Source organism: Haemaphysalis longicornis, unplaced genomic scaffold (assembly GCF_048455015.1).
Source record: "Haemaphysalis longicornis isolate Haplotype H1 unplaced genomic scaffold, Haemaphysalis longicornis Haplotype H1 scaffold_7, whole genome shotgun sequence".
In the NCBI taxonomy this organism is placed as follows: domain Eukaryota; kingdom Metazoa; phylum Arthropoda; class Arachnida; order Ixodida; family Ixodidae; genus Haemaphysalis; species Haemaphysalis longicornis.
In genome coordinates this window covers 183,722,197-183,741,478 of record NW_027526422.1, presented here as the reverse complement: position 1 = coordinate 183,741,478, position 19,282 = coordinate 183,722,197, and the positions used below count along the sequence as shown (strand labels likewise).

General features: G+C 46.5%; 1 long non-coding RNA gene across 1 annotated transcript in view; it reads right to left on the bottom strand.

The window, feature by feature from the left end:
* LOC144145623 (uncharacterized) overlaps positions 1-11,747 on the bottom strand; it is a 40,248-nt gene extending 28,501 nt beyond the window's left edge. Inside the window, exon 1 of the long non-coding RNA XR_013317540.1 lies at positions 11,628-11,747. This is a non-coding gene — a long non-coding RNA (uncharacterized LOC144145623). The remainder of the gene's footprint in view (positions 1-11,627) is intronic.
* Between the last annotated feature and the right edge of the window lie 7,535 nt (positions 11,748-19,282).

Below are 19,282 nucleotides of genomic sequence, written 5' to 3'. Positions count from 1 at the left end.
TAAATTGGGCTTGCGCGTAGATTAAATTAGATGGAGATTGGATTAAAATGAACGAGAAAATCTGTAGTATTGCGTTATTTTTCAGGTCACGTTTTCATCAGTGTATACAAGGCTGCTTAATAATTTATTTTAATTGCATGGTGAGCATTGCCACCGAACAGTGTCTGTTCTCTTGCACAACATTGAAATTTTCCCCAGCTATCGCACTGCGAATTTTTCAATTCGGGTAAAGGTCGGCATATAAAATAAATGCATGCTTAGTACGAAGTCCCAGCCGTACAACGTCTTCCAAGCGTGAATAAAATGTTTTGTGTTTTAAAAATTTGAAGTTTTCATGACAACGAAAAATGGCAGTATTTTCATAAAACAACGAAGCCACAAGACTACTGCAGAGTTTATTCGTATTTTGTAATGTTTGGTGCGCAAGCTAAATATTATTATTGTTTGCACCTGCCCGCATATTATGAAGATAAACGTTGAAATTGATGTTCCTTGTGTCAGAATACAGTCAACATGGAAAATAATTTTTTCTTGTGTCCTCTTTTCTACCACGAAAATACTCAAAACAACTCATATAATTTTTTCTTGTCTCTTCTTCCAAGCACACTAATTCGCAAAAGGACTAATATAAGGTGGAAGCGAGGTGCAATCCAGGTACGTTTTTCGATAATTGCGGCGTAATAAAAAGAGAGATTGCGACACAAAAAGAAAATCGGGTTACGATGCTGACTACCAATTCATTTATTTTGTTGTCAATAAGGCGTAATAAATTTCCTCACAGTAAAAGAAATCCGTTGCTGGTTATAAATTGCGTAATGTCTTTTGTTTTTGTGTTGCTACCTTTGTGTTGTGCCCCACATGACAAGCCCCGCAAATTTTATGGAAAGAGAGACCACTCACTCTGAATGCCGGAACCTTAACATTACTAAGAGCTACGCTTATGAAAGTGGACATGTCCGTCGACGTTAGTGGTTCTTAAGAGTAGTGCTACTGCAATGTACCCATAATGGCAGTACGGAACATTTCCCGTGAGGTTCAAACAGGGCTTTGTGGTGTATGCAGCGTGGTAAGGTTTTTCACCGCAGCACTTGCTTTACGGCAAGTGTGCCGTCTCTTGCAACTAAAGAGCTTCAGTAGTGTTTTTTATTTCATGAATACATACCGGCAGCGGAAGTTTTTACCGTAATTTTACGGGAACATTTTTAATAGTGTACATTTTATTGTGTTTAGCCATTGGGCCATCAGGTGCGCCTTAATTGGGGGCGTCGGAATAATTTTGACTACGTGGACATCTTTAACTTACGCGAAAGTGTCGATACGCAGGCATTTTCGCTTTCCGCCTCCATTGAAAAAGGCAGCCATCGCGACTGAGATTGAACTCGCGTTCTTCAGCTCAGCAGCACCATGGCCTATTTACTGAACACCGCTGTCTTTTGTTTTATTGATGCGACACGTTTACGCCGTGAACGTCTATTGCATATTGCGTCTTCTGTCGTGCGTGATTCGCATCTTCGTGCCCCGTCACTGCTTATAAATGTACTCACTCGGCTGTCGTTTCATACAGTTGCCTTAACACTTGTATCCACTTACTTGGTATAAGGAACAAACTGTTTTTTTCGTATAGTCTGTGCATTTTAGTTTGGTTTCATATGCTCTCATATAGTGTAACTTAGTGAACTTTGTAGCGACCTTAAAAGGCCTTTACAACATCATGAGGAGGAGTATCATACTTAGCGTGGTGTTCTTTATTTTTCATGTATTAAAAAAGTTACGCATCTTGCACGAGTTGCGCAGGCTGGTGAAACAGCAGAGATTGGGGTCGACCTAACTTCTCTCCACAGAGTGTCAGAATTGTAAAACAGCAAGTCTGCCCTCGGTGCTGATCCGGCGTACGGCAGCCGAAGCCTGGCAGTCTCAACGTTAACCAGTCGTTGTCGCCGCCTACCGAGTGAAGCTTGCTTAGGTCACCTCCTTTAAACCCACCCGGGGCTGCCACGTCTCAACGAACCCGCCCGCGAATTCGCAAGCTCAACCGACCAAAAACATAGCTTAAGCAACACAACGGCCTCCTACTCTATGGGTGGAGCTGTGTAGTGAGCGGCATGCCACGGTTCTGCCACGCCAAATACAACGACGGAGGCGCGAGGTGCTCACATGGCGCCAGCCCACACTAGAGACTGGGCGAGGCCGAGCGCTCTTAATATTATGGTAGGTCCGATATTTTGCATCCTGTATTAAGGGCGCCCTGTATTTTGCGTCCTATATAATTTGTTATTGTATTTTTCCGCCGTATAAAAGAAAATTTTTGTCGTAGAATATAGTACGGAGGCGGTTTTTTATCCTATAAGCATGCCCTCAATTAAGTTAAACATTTTTCAATTAGGAGCCTTCGGGCATCGGCGCGGGAGTAGCCCCAGAGAGAATTATGCGCATCTGGGTCGCGTATCAAAATTTAAGGTTTAGGAAACTGATGTACCATACCCTTGAAATCAGAGCCTGAGTGCTGGACGTCAGGATTGAATTAAACGTAGCATATGGCTATGAATATATTAATATTTTTGTACAAATTGCAACAGTTTCAAGGACGGGTTTTAGGAAATCGTATTACGAGCCATGAAGTTTCGAGAGACAATGGCCGAACCGCCCGAGTGGAAGTGCATCAATTTCTGTCCTTTCTAAATAACATATAATTATTAAGGAAGATTGTCTTTTATATTAAGATGCGCTTCCTGCAGGCAGATTACACTTGGTCGCTTGGTAAGCAGTATCTCATATACATCATCAAGATGAATGAGAAAGCCTCTGCACCTCCACTCTATTATGCGTTCTCTTCTCATTATATACAGTTTGTAGTCACTGGAAATGTGCGTTAATGAGTGTGTGTTTATGGTCTTTCAGGGCTGTGACTGTTGTCTGTTTTTACTTATCTGGAGGTTTGGATGACAGAACCCATTCATTTTGCTGCGACGAACACAGAAAGGGCCCTTCATCTGTGTCCTGGTCAGACGCCATCAGAGTGCCGGATGGATCCAGCTTTTTCAACCTCACACCCTTGCGGGTACTCTTTGCTGCAACCGCCACCCAAGATGGCGTCGACAGTGAAAGAATTGCCACCGCCGGTGCGACGGGGGTGCAAGCAGACGCGAGTTTTCTTTCGCTTCTCCACCTGCATGACCTCAAGTGTGCTTTAGGTAGGTGGAGTGGGAACGGAAAGCGCAGCATCACTGTCGACAAACATTGTTGCCACCACAACTGTAGCTGACTCGCCAAACCGTGTGGTGACCCGACGATCTCCTGGAGAAGCCCAGCGGGGGGCAGAGAAGGGACCACATTAGTCTCGCTGGCCAGGGTCGACGCCGAAGTACGGCGGAGCTCCGTGTACGCCGAGGTGCGTCGGCGTACCTCCCAAGGCTCAAAGAGGGGAACCTCTTCCTCGCCTCTTGGAAGGTGATGTTTTCCTGCCCTTTATGTTCATGATTTTTTATGTGGTTTCTCACCCTCCACATATAAACACTTTGCCACGCTTGGCCCCAGTTTATGTTATGGCTGGTGGAGTCCGCGGTGTCGCCAATACCGTCAACTTGAACACAAGAGGTGCCCGATAATAAGACCATCTTGCTGGGACCTGCTTATAGCCTTGCCCGCTGTCTTGCATCAAAACACTACCGGAAACATTCTAGGCATTGGTTTTGCCATGTTCAAAACTGTCACTGTTGATTATTTCCTTGTTCCCGTTGTCAAGGTTGATGTATATCGCCCTCCTTGTGGAGTTATGGCTCATGTATTGTCATGCGAAGGAATTGTGCGACAGAAAAGGCCAACACCACATGAAACGCCCAAAGAAGACGACAACATAGAAGACGCAAGGCACGGGGCGCGAAGGTCTCGACACCGGTTACGGCGCCGAGGTCTCGCGACCACGGCACGAGCTTGCGCCGGCGATCAGCGAATTGGAAGCAGCCAGCGACAGCGGCCGCAGGGCAGTCGCGATCGTAGAGACCGGAACGCTGGCGGCCGGGTGCCCTGACCCGGGCTACGTCCAAGAGGTCCTTCACAAAGAAACACCTGACACCCTCTCCCTCAAGCAAGTTGTCTCGTCAGACATCGGCAGCGACGTTCCACGAGAGCTGCGCCGGCTCTTCAGCGACTGGAATTCGGAGCGCGTTGCCCTACCTTTAGCCACGACTGTGCTACCGGGATATGAGTTTCGGCGGACCATTTACGGTGACAAACACGTACTTTCTCTACTTTTGTTTGAACTGTAACGTTTTGCTAATGGTTAGCCACACTTACCTTTTTTTATTCTTTCATCTCTGCATCCATTTCTGTTGTGTGTATTAGGAGTGGTTTGGAGCAATAGAACTTAGTCTCGTCGAAAGTTTTTTATTTTTTTATAATTATTTTCCCAAACCTGACAATAATTGGCGTCTACGGCAGGACGAGGCTAGTTCATTTGGCATTCCCCTAAAAAACCGAACCCGAAATGGTCACAGGAGAGCTAATTGAACTAGGGGTGCGCCTAGGCTTAAGCGGCGATGAGCTTGATCAGTGGGTGATTCAGGAGCAGAGATACTGGCGGGAAGAGAATTATTTAGAGCTAGAGTCGCTCAAAAAGATTGCCGAAATAGAGAGGGAGCGCGATGAGCACGTGCGAGCGCGTCTGGAAATCGAAAAGGAAACCTTGCAACTGCGTCTACGGCTCGCGGAGCTTGAGGCGACGAGAAAGGCGGCCTGTAAGTCTAAGGACGGCGTGAAAAACTTTGATCAACTACAACATTTCTCACCACCGACTTCTATCGCAGGGGAGATTCTGCTGCCTTCAAAAGCAGCACTAGAGGTCAACCAACGATGCGAACCTGCGGGTGGTGACGAAGTTAGTGTTCGTACATGACATCCTACCTGAGGACCGGAGCCTGGTCAAAAAACGTGTCCCACTTCGAGACAGGGGGGTTCTACAACACCATACTTTCACCCAGAGTCCCCAGAAATGATTAAGAAAGAAGCAGCCGCTAAATAAGCTGAGTAGTAACTTCAATCGGCCGAAGGGGCGACGTTCCACAACAAAGAAAAAGATATTCAGGACTGCAAGAATTGCGAAGCCAAAGATCAACAGTTCACGAAAGAAGGCCACCGGCAGGCAGAAAGGTTTCGTTGAACTTTTCTCTGTGAGCTACCGTGAGTTCGCTCGCCTTTTGATATCTTGTAAGAGCACAATTAATCCCAGCCGTGTTTCGTGCGTGTATCGAAGCGGCAGGGGATGGCACCGAAGCCACTGTCGGAAAAGGTAGTCTTCCTGCCGGCGTGTCTTTTCGGCTGATATCTGGTCCGTGTATATCACTTGTGCGTTGCGGGTAAACATTTTCGTCATGAAGTTGGTGCCTTGGTTTATTATAGACGGCAGTTTTGTAAAGTCGTTGTAGGAAAAAAAACGAGTGCATCGCCAGCCTGATATTCTGAACTTGTTTTTGTTATGTATTCTGCATGCATGTGCTGTTTAAAACCTGGCCGTGAGTTTTAGTGCTTTGTTATGGGAGTTCCGCCGCCAATTTGGTTAGGGTTGGTCACGTGTGTGTAGTGGACCATAAAAAAACATTTTTAAACTGAAAAATGCCTAAGTGGGGGGACGTGTCATGCGAAGGAATTGTGGGACAGAAAAGGCCAACACCACAAGAAACGCCCAAAGAAGACGACAACAAAGAAGACGCAAGGCACGGGGCGCGAACGTCTCGACACCGGCTACGGCGCCGAGGTCTCGCGACCACGGCACGAGCTTGCGCCGGCGACCAGCGAATGGGAAGCAGCCAGTGACAGCGGCCGGAGGGCAGTCGCGATCGTGTGGGGAGAACATCGAGAAGAGAGTGAAGAGAGACCGGAACGCTGGCGGCCGGGTGCCTTGACCCGGGCCACGTCCAAGAGGTCCTTCACAACGAAACACCTGACGCCCTCTCGCGCAAGCAAGTTCTCTCGTCGGACATCGGCAGCGACGTTCCAAGAAAGCTGCGTCGGCTCTTCAGCGACGTGAGCTCGGAGCGCGTTTCCCTACCTTCAGCCATGAGGTGTCACGCCCTGACTGTGCTACCGGGATATGAGGTTCGGTGGACCATTTACGGTGACAAACACGTACTTTCTCTACTTTTGTTTGAACTGTAACGTTTTGCCAATAGTTAGCCACGCTTACCTTTTGTTATTCTTTTATCTCTGCATCCATGTCTGTTGTGTGTATTTGGAGTGGTTTGGAGCAATAAAACTTATACCCCTGCTACAGTAGGGTCGAAATGTCATTTAAACCAAATGTCATTCGACTCAAATGGGTTGCTTCGAATGCCATTCAGCATCCGCCGTGCTACACTACAACTTCGATGGCAATTAAAAGCTTTCACAACTGTTCGCTGTGCTGTAGTGGCGCTGTTGTTGCTCCGTTCCGTTTTCGTACACTAATACAACAATCAAGCTTAGGCGCAGTATGAGGCAGTAAAATGATATCAAATTAGAAGAGACACCAGTTTTCACTCTAACGCGGTGGGTGGTTGCTTTAATGTTTTTTCTTGCAACTGACCCACTGGTTTTGAGAGTAAGGAAATTAAATATGTTGATTTTGTATTTTAAGTAAATTAATAGTGACCGAACTTCCATAAACAACAATTTTTTTTGTTTGTTTGTTTTAGGTATACAAGTATTATATTGTTTATTGCCGATCGAAGACGCGGCGTCCGAGAGTGCAGGAAATGGCATTTGAAATCCCAAATGCCTCTCTCGGTGCTCATTTGGCTCGAATGGCATTGGAGCCAAATGACATTTGAAAACCTAGTGTAGCAGCACAACTTGGCATTTGAGTCAAATGACATTTGGTTCAAATGACATTTGGATCATAGTGTAGCAGGGCTATTAGTCTCTTCGAAAGTTTTTTTATTATTATTTTCCCGAACCTGACCGTATCCATAGGGCCAGGCAAGAGCGTGACCGTTTCAAGACACAACTTTGCTTGCGGTGATTATACATCCCTTTACCATTCTGTCGCCAACGATGACTGGACCTCTGTGTACAACTAACCCTGTGTGTACGTGGCCGTCCACCAGCTTCTCCATCCTAAAGCCCTCTTACCGCTATTGGCCCTCCGCCTTTCTTCATGCACACGATGGCCGGAGGTAAGGCGTCGCATTAGTGTTTCCGCAGAACACGGCGACTGGGGTTTCTTCTCCGGTTAGATATCGCGCTTTAGCACCTCTCGTCGCATTAAACCTATCAAGGACGACAGTTCTAACCTTACTTTTTCAGGCATCTCGTGCTCTCCACCGGCTTCTACCGTTTTCAAATCACCAATTCACCAAAAAGGTGATCGAGCGCTTTCAATGACAGCGCAAAGAAGCCATAGTGTGCCACCCTAACTCACGCTTGCTAGAAACTTCCCCTTCCTCACTGGGGGTCGGCGTTCCACTTTCAAACGAGACATTACAATCACTCCCGCACCGCTTGCCCACGCGGAACAGCTTTGCCTACACGCAGACTCTTCTCCAATCCAACTTCAAACGTAACCAGCTCGGACCCTACCTACTTCGCCAGCCGGCTCCCATTCCCTCTTGGCACCGTGCGTAAAACACCAGCAGCATATCACAGCAAGCCGACTCCATTCGCGTCTCAGAGCTTGTGAGCTTGAATGCATGCCTTTCTGTACGACGACACGGTATATGTGCATTTCCACCACTTTTCTCCAGACAATACCAAGTCATTTGTCGTGATGACAAAACCTTCGCTCTGCAAATCAAAGAATGGACGTCCGCGCCTCCATCGACCGAAAGAAGCCATAATACATCTCTGAGGACACAACAAACCCATGCGAGACTGGTGTAATCCGTGCACAACCTTCCACCTCTCGCCTTGTGCGCCTACACCACCCGCTTGAGGTGGCGTTTGTAGTTCACCAATTTTCAACTGTGAGAGCTCCTCTCTGCGTTTGGTAGGGGTGGCGGCTGGTGGCTAGGTCGTATTTGGTTTGCACAACGTGATTCAGCCTCGGCTATTTCTGAAAATGGCACCGGCGAAAACGGGAACCCAAGTGGCGGCTCCGGTAACACGACCCTCAGCACGACAGTTTGGGAGAAACAGCACTATGAGCGCTCGCAGGTGCGCGAAGGGCGCATTCCACTACGAAGACGGCCGCGTACGTAACACCAAAAGGAGCAGTTGCTGTATTGACTTTAGACTAAATAACACCAAAGCTAAGGTTTTCACACCAATTTGGTACCTACGGCACCATTACTTTAGTGTCCCTATCACAGAAACTCTCTAAGGGATATTGCATGGTGGACCATTGTAAGTTTGCTTACACTGCGTTTTTTTATTTGTTCGCAAAGAGAATTTTGTACAAACTCCCATGCTTGTTTCCTTCACTTCTACGACAAAAACAGTTTTGTTTAGAAGTAATTTCAAGCTCCATTTTAGCGAACAGCCTCAGTTTTAGTGAAACATGGCTGTGCTAGCTATTTCGGCAACTTGCTTCTTCAGAAAGCAGTTGAATTCCGCACATATAATTCTTTTTATTTTTTTTAGTACATACTGCAGTCCTCTAAGGACCAATCAGGAGGGCTGAAGGGAAAGTTACATGTATCGCATGGTAGCGATGAATACATATCAATTACCATGCTTTGGTCACACACACAAAAAGTATAAATATATAAACAAATACACACACATACATACATTTATACACACATTTTCAGGTAAAAAGTAACTGCAAAATCATTTTAAACAAAAACCGTTGCACAGTGCAAAGCTCACTGTAAACTAAAAAGTTGCAACGATCACACTATGTCTCTAGGTCAAGCAAAACAAAATATTTGTACAATAGAGCTCGTACAATAAAAGACCAGTAATAAGTGCAGTATTTTTGAAATGGGAAGGAATCGCATACGTCGCTGCGACAACTTGTTACCTATTCTCGTTCTAGGATTCTATTGTTCTGTTCCCGAAAATACAACCTTGCAATCCTACAAGAATACGAATGCTTGTGCCCATGCCGAGGAACTGAGCTGATGCATTTTTAGAACGTCAATTTAAAACCCTGTGACGTTTAGGAAAAGGGAGGAATGCTTTGTTCAAATATATACCTAACAAAAAAATCATTTGGCTTGGGTTTAGCGCATTGCTTCGAAAAAAGGCTCCCTTCACTTTTTTGGGGGTGTAGTTCAGCCAAAAAAAGGTTCTCTTGTAATAAAACCTATACCGATCGAGCAAACAATAGACCGACTGACGTCGACTCTACTATTGCGGGAATCAGCGATATGAAATTTATTGTGTACATTGATATTGTTCCGAAGTGAATAACGAGGACGGTGGGACCAACCAACCGAACAATTACACAGCTATACGTCATGGTCATGCGAACCATTCTGCCAGCACTTCAAACAAATAGAGAAGAGTAGTGGGTAGCGATACTAGCTGCCGTCGGAGAATAGGTACACGACGTGGTGTCGCGCTAACCACCACACTCTTTTCCAGCTATTGTGACTCCTACTTTATAGACTCTACCAAACTTGCAAATTCATGCAGATGCCAGTCGTGCACAATACTTGTTACAAGGGCTCTCATAAGGGGTTAGTTTTCGAAATTCCACGTGTAATGTGCGAAAAGAAGGAATTGTGCGTTCGAAAATTGGAGATTGTCTCGCTGTGATATATTCTGGCTTAGGTAGCTGGGCAAAATGTCTAAGAAGTGCTACACGTTTATGCTGTGTAGCTACTTATCTTAGAAGTAAGTATAGGTTTATACACATTTATAGACGTTTTTGTATCAACCCCCATGGCGAAAGTTTCCATTTTGCAGCAAATTTGCCATCATTATAGATTGCGTAATATATATTCAACATATAATGTATCGCATTGCTTTAGGCGGGAATGGATACACATACCACCACTCTGAAATAGTACCAAGAGTCCGGCCTCGACTAGTGAACCGGGCGGCAGTATCACGACGAGGTGACACTAACGGTCACCCAAAGTTCTGATTTCTGGGGCCTCAAACTTTGTTGGTATATTTGCATCATGCTGTCGATACTCAGGCTGTCTGGTGTTTGAAATTAAACACTTCAGGGACAGAAAGATGGCGAAAAGTTTCTTTTTATAAATTCCTTATTTTTTCTACAACAGCCCGCACTCGACACTTCTCCCACTACTTATTACCTCGTCCCCTGCTGCCCACGGTAACCTGATCCCATCCACTCCCATTCCCCAGAGCAGTCGGAGACTGCGCTGAGAATCTCGGCACCGGAGCGCCAAAAAGCCCAGCTGGTGCAATGAGCCCTGAAAGCACGAAGGCTCGCGGCCTCCTGCACGGATGAAGCTGACCACCGCCCCTAACTCCCGTACATTTACTCGATAAATCTTTGTTCATCCTCATTTTCCTTCTAATTTTTTCCTGGCCTGTTCCCGTAACGTGCTTTATTTCTGTTTTAAGGGAGCAATTCGGACGACTAAAACCCGCTGTATGGTGTTTGGCTCAATTACTCCCATAACAGACAAATTTGAATTTAAGATAGATAACGTAATTGTACAGATTTCTGGGTTTTGCTTATAACATACGTATGCTCGAAAATAAAATACAGGTTTCTGTCTAGCAAAAGTATAAACCGTTGAGAAGGTTTTTTGGCATTTAACTCCCAACAAAGTGAAAATAGATACGATTTGATACCTACATCAAAACTCAAACGCTTCACGTGCTTACTTTATATTTAGGAAGTGTGTTACTATACTGCTAAGGAGCTCGAATAAGCACCATTTTTTACTAGCTACGTAAAATTATGAACAAAGTAAAAGCGTATCTACTTGCTTGGCTTAACATGTCACAAGATTGAGCAGGGCTCAGCCGCTCCTGCCACCAATCTACAGCTCACCTCTCCCTTCTCAACCACTCTTGTTTTTGTCTTTCTTTCCAAAACTACCATTATAAATGCAATCCACTTTTCCTCAATTCTGTTCAATTATTCTATATTCGCACTTCTAGCGCGGAATCTGTTTCACAGCATGTAAGTTTTCTATGTTAGGTTCTAACGCGTAGTCGTTTCGTGATTTTTTTTCTAAAAACCGATACGACGCGCACTTTTACTCACAAAAATATTTGTTATTCCCTCAAATTTGTGTAGTCAGGCAAATACTCCCGTGTTTAAAATTCTCTCCCAAATGATAGTATGAACGCGGTTTGACAGCGAAGCCACTGGGTGAAAGACACTAAACAGTATTATACCGGGCAAAACCCATGAAACGTTATTTGTGCTAAACTTCATTACAACTGCGTTAACAGAATCTTTGTAATACCACATCTCGAAAACTCTTGCACTTGGTTAAAGCTCATACATTGACACCAGGTACGGGAAATGATGTTTAGTGGAGTGAAAAAATTCAACGTCTAATACGTGTTCTTGAACACGCACCGGAATTTCCAAGCTTGTCCGTTTTGCATCTGCACTACAATGGCACTTTGTGGGCATAAATGCCTTTTGGGCTTTGTTTTGGAACATTATCATCACCAATAAATTGACATCAATGCGGAAAGCTCTTATAAAGAGGTTTAACACCGAGAAATTCACGAAAACAGAATTTCTATACCGTTAATTTTGCAATGCTCATAGTACTTACAGAGTTTGCAGCAGGATAAATACAATAATAGCTGAGTGCACAAAGCTGGAAGCAGTCATATTGACCGGAATAAGTAGTGCGTCTTCACTTGAACTAGCGCCGTTTTTTCAGAAATTTATAGCACTGAGCGCAATGTACGATCATCACAAAATTCTGACGTTTGTGTTCATATTTTCCCATTGTAACGGGTACAGCATACATGTGTTTGTTCTTTCGGTGAGTACATAAATATCTTTTGTATCCCATTGTTGTATGCCACAAGCATAGAATTGTCCGCAATGGGTGAGCAATAACAATCGCCTGTACGCGAACTAAGAAAATGCGGCTATGCACTCCTCTTATCGTAAAAGAGTAAACATGGTACCGGCCTTACAGAGACCAAAGAAGGCTTTGCATTCAGAAATACAGCGGTCTCGAAATATAATGACAAATTTAAACGTTGTGCACGTTCATGATCAAGCCACTAAAACTCAATTTATAACATATTTGTCAATATTCTGCATCTTACCGGTACTCACCTACGGGGCAGAAACTTGGAGGCTCACTAAGAGGGTTAACTTAAATTGAGAACGACTCAGCGGGAAATGGAGCGTAAAATGATAGGTGTAACATTAAGGGAAAAGAAGAGAGCAGAGTGGGTCAGGGAGCAAACTGGTGTTAAAGACATATTAGTAGAAATCAAGAAGAAGAAATGGACGTGGGCAGGGCATGTAATGCGAAGGCAAGATAACCGCTGGGCATTAAGGGTAACAGAGTGGATCGCTAGAGAAGGCAAGCGTTACAGGAGGCGGCAGAAAGTTAGATGGGCAGATGAGATCAAGAAGTTTGCGTGGATAATTTGGTCACAGTTGGCAGAGGACCGAGGTAATTGGAGAATAATGGGAGAGGCATTTGCCTTGCAGTGGGAGTAGATAGGCTGGTGATGATGATGATGACCAAGGACGGATGCAATCGCCAAATGTATATACCGGGAAACAGTGCTGTATGCGGTTGAGCCTATTTGCAAGCTAATTACTTGAACGAAAATTGCAAGGGGTACTGTTTAATTCTAGAGTACAATAATTGGGCTTTGCTTCTCCGTTCCGAGTCGCTGGCATCTTACTCTCAGTGTAACACGCAAACCCAAAATGCTGTAACGCAGATGACAGAAGATTCAGGTCGCATTGGGCCGTGAGACGAACACGTTTTAATCTCCCATCCATTGAACGCGTGGAGCATGCCTGCGTCCAAGGTGCCCATTGCCACATATGCACGCTCAAAGGAGCACTCGGTGGCGCGCGTGTATTTAGGAGTGAAAGGCTCGGGACAAAGAACCAATATAGGGGCTATAGGTGCTCTCTAAGATGCACGGGAATAACAAAGGTCAAAACGGCGCTGCAGGGACCTTTCAATAAGTAAACGGCCATGCTCTCAATCCCTCGTCGTCAATGCGAGTGCTTGGAGTAGAACGGGACACCACTGGATCAGTGACCCCGTGGATCCGTACCGTGCGCGGTAAGGCTTCCAAGACGCTGCATGTCCACCGACGTATCCCCCAGAAGACCGGTGGTGCCTGTAGCCGCATGGAACGCGCCCTAGTTCGATTTGTATTACAAGCCCACCTGATTTACCAACACCAGCACCAGCAAGCCATTCGAAGGGACTGGGATCTGACGGAAACTGTAAACCGAGAGGCTATGCTGGTTATTACAGGCTTTCTATACTGACCCCGATTCCCACGCTACAAGCGCAGGCCCAGCTTCTAGCGTGAATTCTTGTTGACGAGCTTGTTGAACAGCGTAAGGAGTGCACGTCGCCTTAAAATTTTAAGTTCCCGCTGCGGCGGTGTTGGCTCACTACTTCGATTCTAGGTCATCTGTTATTTTACAAAAGTCACCTGACCTTCCCTCTTGGAGCTGAAGCCAACCCACAGACAACCAGCCAATGACCCGGATACGCGGTTCCACGCACTGCACCCCAACCCTTCTCCCGCGGAGTCGGATGGCACAGCGGAAGCAGTGCAGTGTACGTCGACGCAGAAGTGGCCCAAAATCTCCTACACAACAGCCTTGTGTGCCCCACTCATCCGAAGTGCACCATACTTGCTCACACCTTACCGAGGCACCTCTTCCTCCAATCATGGGAGAACTTGTGACAATCCGAGATGGGTTATCGTCGATAGAGCCTCGCCTACGCATTCATTCGCCGTCGTGCCTTTACCTGTACACAGACTCCGCACAGGCAGTCCGGGAAATCCGATGCGTCGCCAAGTCACTCGACTTGGCCTGCGATGTGCATCCCGTCGTGAACTCATTTCCGAGCCTCGTGCGAGTTGTGAGGAATATAAGTTTAACACTTGCCCACACCGACGCTGACGTGGCCTGCCTTACCGGCAGGGTGACTAGGCCACTACCACTGCTCAATTTAGCGCAGAATGACACCTTCATCATTTACAAGGAGTCTCGGGGATGCTCCACGTGTGACCATCTCCCTCCGCATGGGTTGGACCTTCATGGCGGTTTAACCCACTGTGAAGACGTGCGCTTCGGAGAATTCGTGTGGGTGCAGCTTTGACCCCAGCGATAAAGGCCTCTTAAATGACGCAAGTTCCCCCAGATGCCCCTTCTGTGATCCCTTGCCACGGAAGCGACCGTGGACCATCTCCTGGGGACATGCCAGGGTCTCCAGGCAGCACGAGTTTTTCACATAAGGGCCCTAGGGTACCACCCATGTTGACCACCTGACCTTGGCCACTTGATGCACGGTCCCCAATATCGGCCCCTCCTAGATTTCATTGTGGACACGGCATTACTTGATTACATTTAGTTCATGCCGAAGGGCGTACTTGCATAATCAAACAGAAGTACATACAAAAGAAGCTTTAGATGAGGTTTGGTGAGGTTCGGCAACAGCTAATATATTAGCGTTGTTGCCTGACGTTGACATTCCACGCGGGCAAGTTGCTCTTCATACGGGAGAGATTCGCAGCTACTCGTCGAGGTAGAACATTGGGCGGCAAATGCGGCTGCTGCACGTTCTGCGGCACGGGCTTTTCATTGTTTTTACGCTTATCGCGCGTGTGCGCGCGCTGACGCTTCTTTAATTCCCGCTAGTCCTCCGAGAGTGACCTCCACGCCTCCAATATCACTTTAGAAATGTAACTACTGATGGCGGCGTTGTTGGCTTTTTCTGACGATTACGCTAGATGCTGCTGAGAGTACAAGCTTAACATGCGACTGCCACTAGTAACTAAAAGGAGGTAAGGAACGCTTTCAACGTCATGAAAAGTGGAAAAGCTGCAGGTCACGATGGTATAACCGTAGATCTTTTGAAGGAGGGAGGAGATATTGTTCCAAAATGCTCACTGTACTATTTTCAGAATGTTTGAGGAATGAAAAATTGTGCACAGCCTGGAAACACGTCAACATTATTCTGACTCATAAGAAGGAAGATCCAAAGAACGTCAAGAATTACAGACCTATCAGCTTACTCTCCGTTGTTTTCAAGCTGTTTACCAAAGTTATAGTTAGCCGCATAGGTGACAGCCTGGATTCCCATCAAACAAGAGAGCAGAATGGGTTTAGGAAAGACTACTCATTCATGGATTACATCCATGTCGTCAATCAAGTGATAGAAACATCAGCCGAGTACACTAAACCCATTTGCGTGGCATTTAAAGATTAAGATAAAGCGTCTGGTTCTCCACCCACCGCAGCCGTTTTGGAAGCACTAAAAGGCCAGGGAATATAGGAAACCTACATAAGATTTCTAGAAGACATTCAAAAGAGATGCCGGGCAGGATAACCCTCCACAAACAAATAGATAAATTTGCAATCCGTAAGAGAATAAGACAGGGAGACACCATCTCTCCAAACCTATGCACAGCATGTTTGGAGAGAGTATTTAGAAAGCTTGACTGGAAAAACATAGGAATAAGGATAAACGGAGAATACTTGAGCAATTTGAGGTTTGCGGACCACATAGTCTCTTGGTGATACTGTACAACACATGCCAAGAATGCTTGAGAAAGTACAATCAGAAAGCACGGCCGTAGGGCTCAAAACAGATATAAATAAATCGGAATTAATGAGGAACAAACATGCCAAGAACGTCTTTATTACCTTGGGAAGCGAAACACTAGAAGAAGTAACAGAATATAACTACCTCGGACAGATGGTTATTTCTGACCGTAACTATGAGAGTGAAATCCGGCGCAGAGTGGGTATGGGCTGGGCAGCACTCGGCAAGTACTCCCAAATAATGAAAAGTGAGCTGTCTCTGTCGCTCAGAAGAAAAATCTACAACCAGTGCATACCGCCGGTAATGACATACGGAGCTGAAACTTGGTGTCTTACGAAGCAACTAGAGAACACACTTAGGTCAGCTGAACGGACCATGGTACGAATAATGTTAAAATAACACTCCGGGGCAACAAACGAGCTACCTGGATGAGAGAGCAAAATAGAGTTGACGATATCATAGCTCAAATAAACAAAACGAAAGGGACTCGGGCTGGTGATGTAGTGAGAAGGACCGACTACGAGTGGACAATTAGGGTACAAGAGGGAATACCAAAAGATGGGTATAGAAGAAGGGGAAGGCGGATGACACGATGAAGGGAAGAAATGCGGAACTTCGGGGGTAAACAGCGGATTCGATTAGCGCAGGACAGCGGCTATTGGAGGTCAATGGGAGGGGTCCTTGTCCTGCAGTTGCTTAGGATGATGATGATGAAGAGCTGGGAATTTTTAACGTGCGCCGAAACCTTCAACACGTGAGTGCTTTCACTTTTGCCTCCATTATACCAGCGGTTGCTGCGGCCTCAAATTCATCCCGAGTCCACTGGCTCAGAAACAAAACGCCATAAGGTGCCACCACTTACATCAGTCAATATTGCCTTGCTGATTATAAAATAAGCGGCATCTAGTTAGATATGCCTGAAGGTTTCTATGGGCAGTGTATTCTCGGTGTTACGTTTTGGCCGAGCTGGGCTCCAGGCCGACGCAGAAAGTCGACGCCGGATGCCTAAGACACCACGTTTATTCAGGCTCACTCGCCGACAGAAGAGGGAGAAAAGAGCCCAGCGGCGGAGCTCGCGTTTTCTTTTAAGCCCCGCCGTCACGAGGGGGAGTGGGGAACAACACAAGCATAGTTATTCCACGTGCGCCGCGGCACGCGAAAACGCCGATAAGTTCTAGTAGGCGTCTTCCGTTTCTTACACGTGCGCTCGATTGCAGATGCTTTGGAAGGACTTGTATTGTTTCGACGCTGATTGAACGCACACACAAACACACCTGCGCTCTATCGCGACAGCTATCGGCCGGTTTGGATGGTTCTAACACGAGCGTTCCAGTGCACACTTTTGGCCAGAGTAAAGGTACGCTTGCGCTGCAGCGCAACAGCTCCTCCAGCCACAAGAATGAATTGGAGGCGAGAGGGGTGTTCCCCTCCAAAAATTCGCCAGATGAGACGGATGCAGGCAGCAACGCTTCACGCTTGACTTCCACCACTTCGCTTGAACGTTCTTCGGAAGAGGCACCATAGGAGCACCGCTGACGACTTGTAGCACGAAGCTTGAAAGGGGTGGTCTTCGGGATTGCAGGCGACCTTGTGGCGTCTGACGACTTTTCAGTTGATGACACGGCAATCTTTGTAGATAGAGGCTGAAAACTGCTGGCGTCGCAGGATTTCTGTATGTGATGTGCTCAAGGCCAGGATCCTGGATATAGGCAAGAAAGCAAGCCCTCGCAAGCGCCACAAACAACCGCCGAGCGCGGCCAGGCCAGAGCATGATGCGCAGAGTGTCCCAGCACCATTCCAAGGGAAACAGAACTGGCTACCAATAAGTACCTTCCATATGCAAAGGCAGGGGAATGAATTGATAATCATTGTACTGCTGCATCATTGCCGTCTTAAGCCAAGGAACAGAAAGCCCTGCTCAAACTTCTGCATTTGCATGCAGGCATTCTTTCGTATGTTTAACCGTAAATGCATACGGCTGAAAGATGAGGCTCCAACGCAACAATCTGCCGTTTTTACTTGACATCTGTTGAAGCCACGTGACAGCGGCGATGATCGTTAACAAAAACTAATCAAATTCGGAACCCGACAATTAACATGAAAGCTTCTCCGCAGCCCATACCATCCACACTCTTTTTCGATGGCACTGTAGGTCTGCTCTCGACCATATAATTTCCGGCTCACGTAGAGAATGGGAGGTTCCTGCCCACGTTAGTCTTGCTTCGTTGGAACTACGCCTAACCCGTTTTCGCTGGCGTCACACTGCACAAGAAAAACCTCCGAGTGGTCCGCGCTTGCTAGGATTCGCTGACGTATGAGTGCAGCCTGGAGGGAAGCAAAAGCAACCTCTTTCGCTGCTTCTCATTTTACACGGTTAGGCGCGTCTTCCATTAGGGCGTCTGTGCGCGGGCTGGAAATCATGGAGAAACCTTTGACATAGTGCTGATAATAACCCAGCATCCCTAAGAACGTGCGAAATTTTGTTTTCATTTCTGGGCGGGGTAATTCCCGCATTAGCAGAATTTTTAGATCCCGTGGGCTGCGGTGTCGTTGGCCGATTCTGTGTCCCAGGTAGTCAACTTCTGAGCGTTCAAATGTACCTTGCCTTGCTTACTCTTTTAAGGCAGTTTTCCACGTGTGGTATGGGGTACACTTTTGCCGCAGTCACTGCGTTAAGCTTACGGTAATCGATGCAAGGGCGCAGTTCTTTACCATTAGCTTCCACAATTATCATTGGCGACCCGGTTCGGCTATCTTCAGCGTCAACATCTGGTGGACGGGATCCCTCATTAGTTTTTCTTGCCTTGGTGAACACCTGTACCCTCTACATCTTGTGCTGCCTTGAGATGTTAACTCTATGTCATGCGTCATAAGACTGGTGCGGCCGGCCACCTTCGAGAACAACTGTGAGTGTTTTGGCATCAAAGGTGTGAGATCTGTAATTTGGCTTTCGCTAAGAACTGCTCTTTCCACTGTCACATCCAGAATTTGGTCTATCGAAAGGCAAGTTAGGTCGCGATGAATTTGCGGAAGTTTCGCTGCCACGTCTTCTGGTTGGTTTAACACTAGACTTACGAGATGCGCTCGCTCTACATACGGCTTCATTATGTTAAAATCGTAGATGCCCACTTCCTTCCTACGGCCAGGCATTTTGACAACGTAGTTCATGTCTGACAGCTTTTGCTGTACAATCGCGCGGCCTTCCCACTGCAGTTCGAACTTCTTCGCTTTCGGAGTGCGTACCAAAAGCAATTTCTGCCCTTCGTGAAACTGGCGGTGGTTGCTATTCTTATCGCGGCGCTTTTTCGCTTTCGCCTGTGCCTCGAGCATGTTAGCTTCCTGAAGAAGCTGCGTGTCGTACAAGCACTGAAATAAGTTACAAACGTACTCGACTACCGTCAGATCACTGTCCTCCTCCTCCAAGTACTCACGAATTAGCTTAAGTTGAGAACGCAATGCCCTCCCGTACACGAGCTATGCTGGTCTGCAACCGGTTGATTCATGTGCCACTGAACGCAAAGCAAACAGCATGGCTGGCAATGCAGTGTCCCATTCTTTCTTTTGTTCAAAACACAAGGCCCTTAATATGCGCTTCATTACGGAATGGACCTTCTCTACACTGTTGCCTTGGACATGGTGAACCGAGCTGTGGTGTA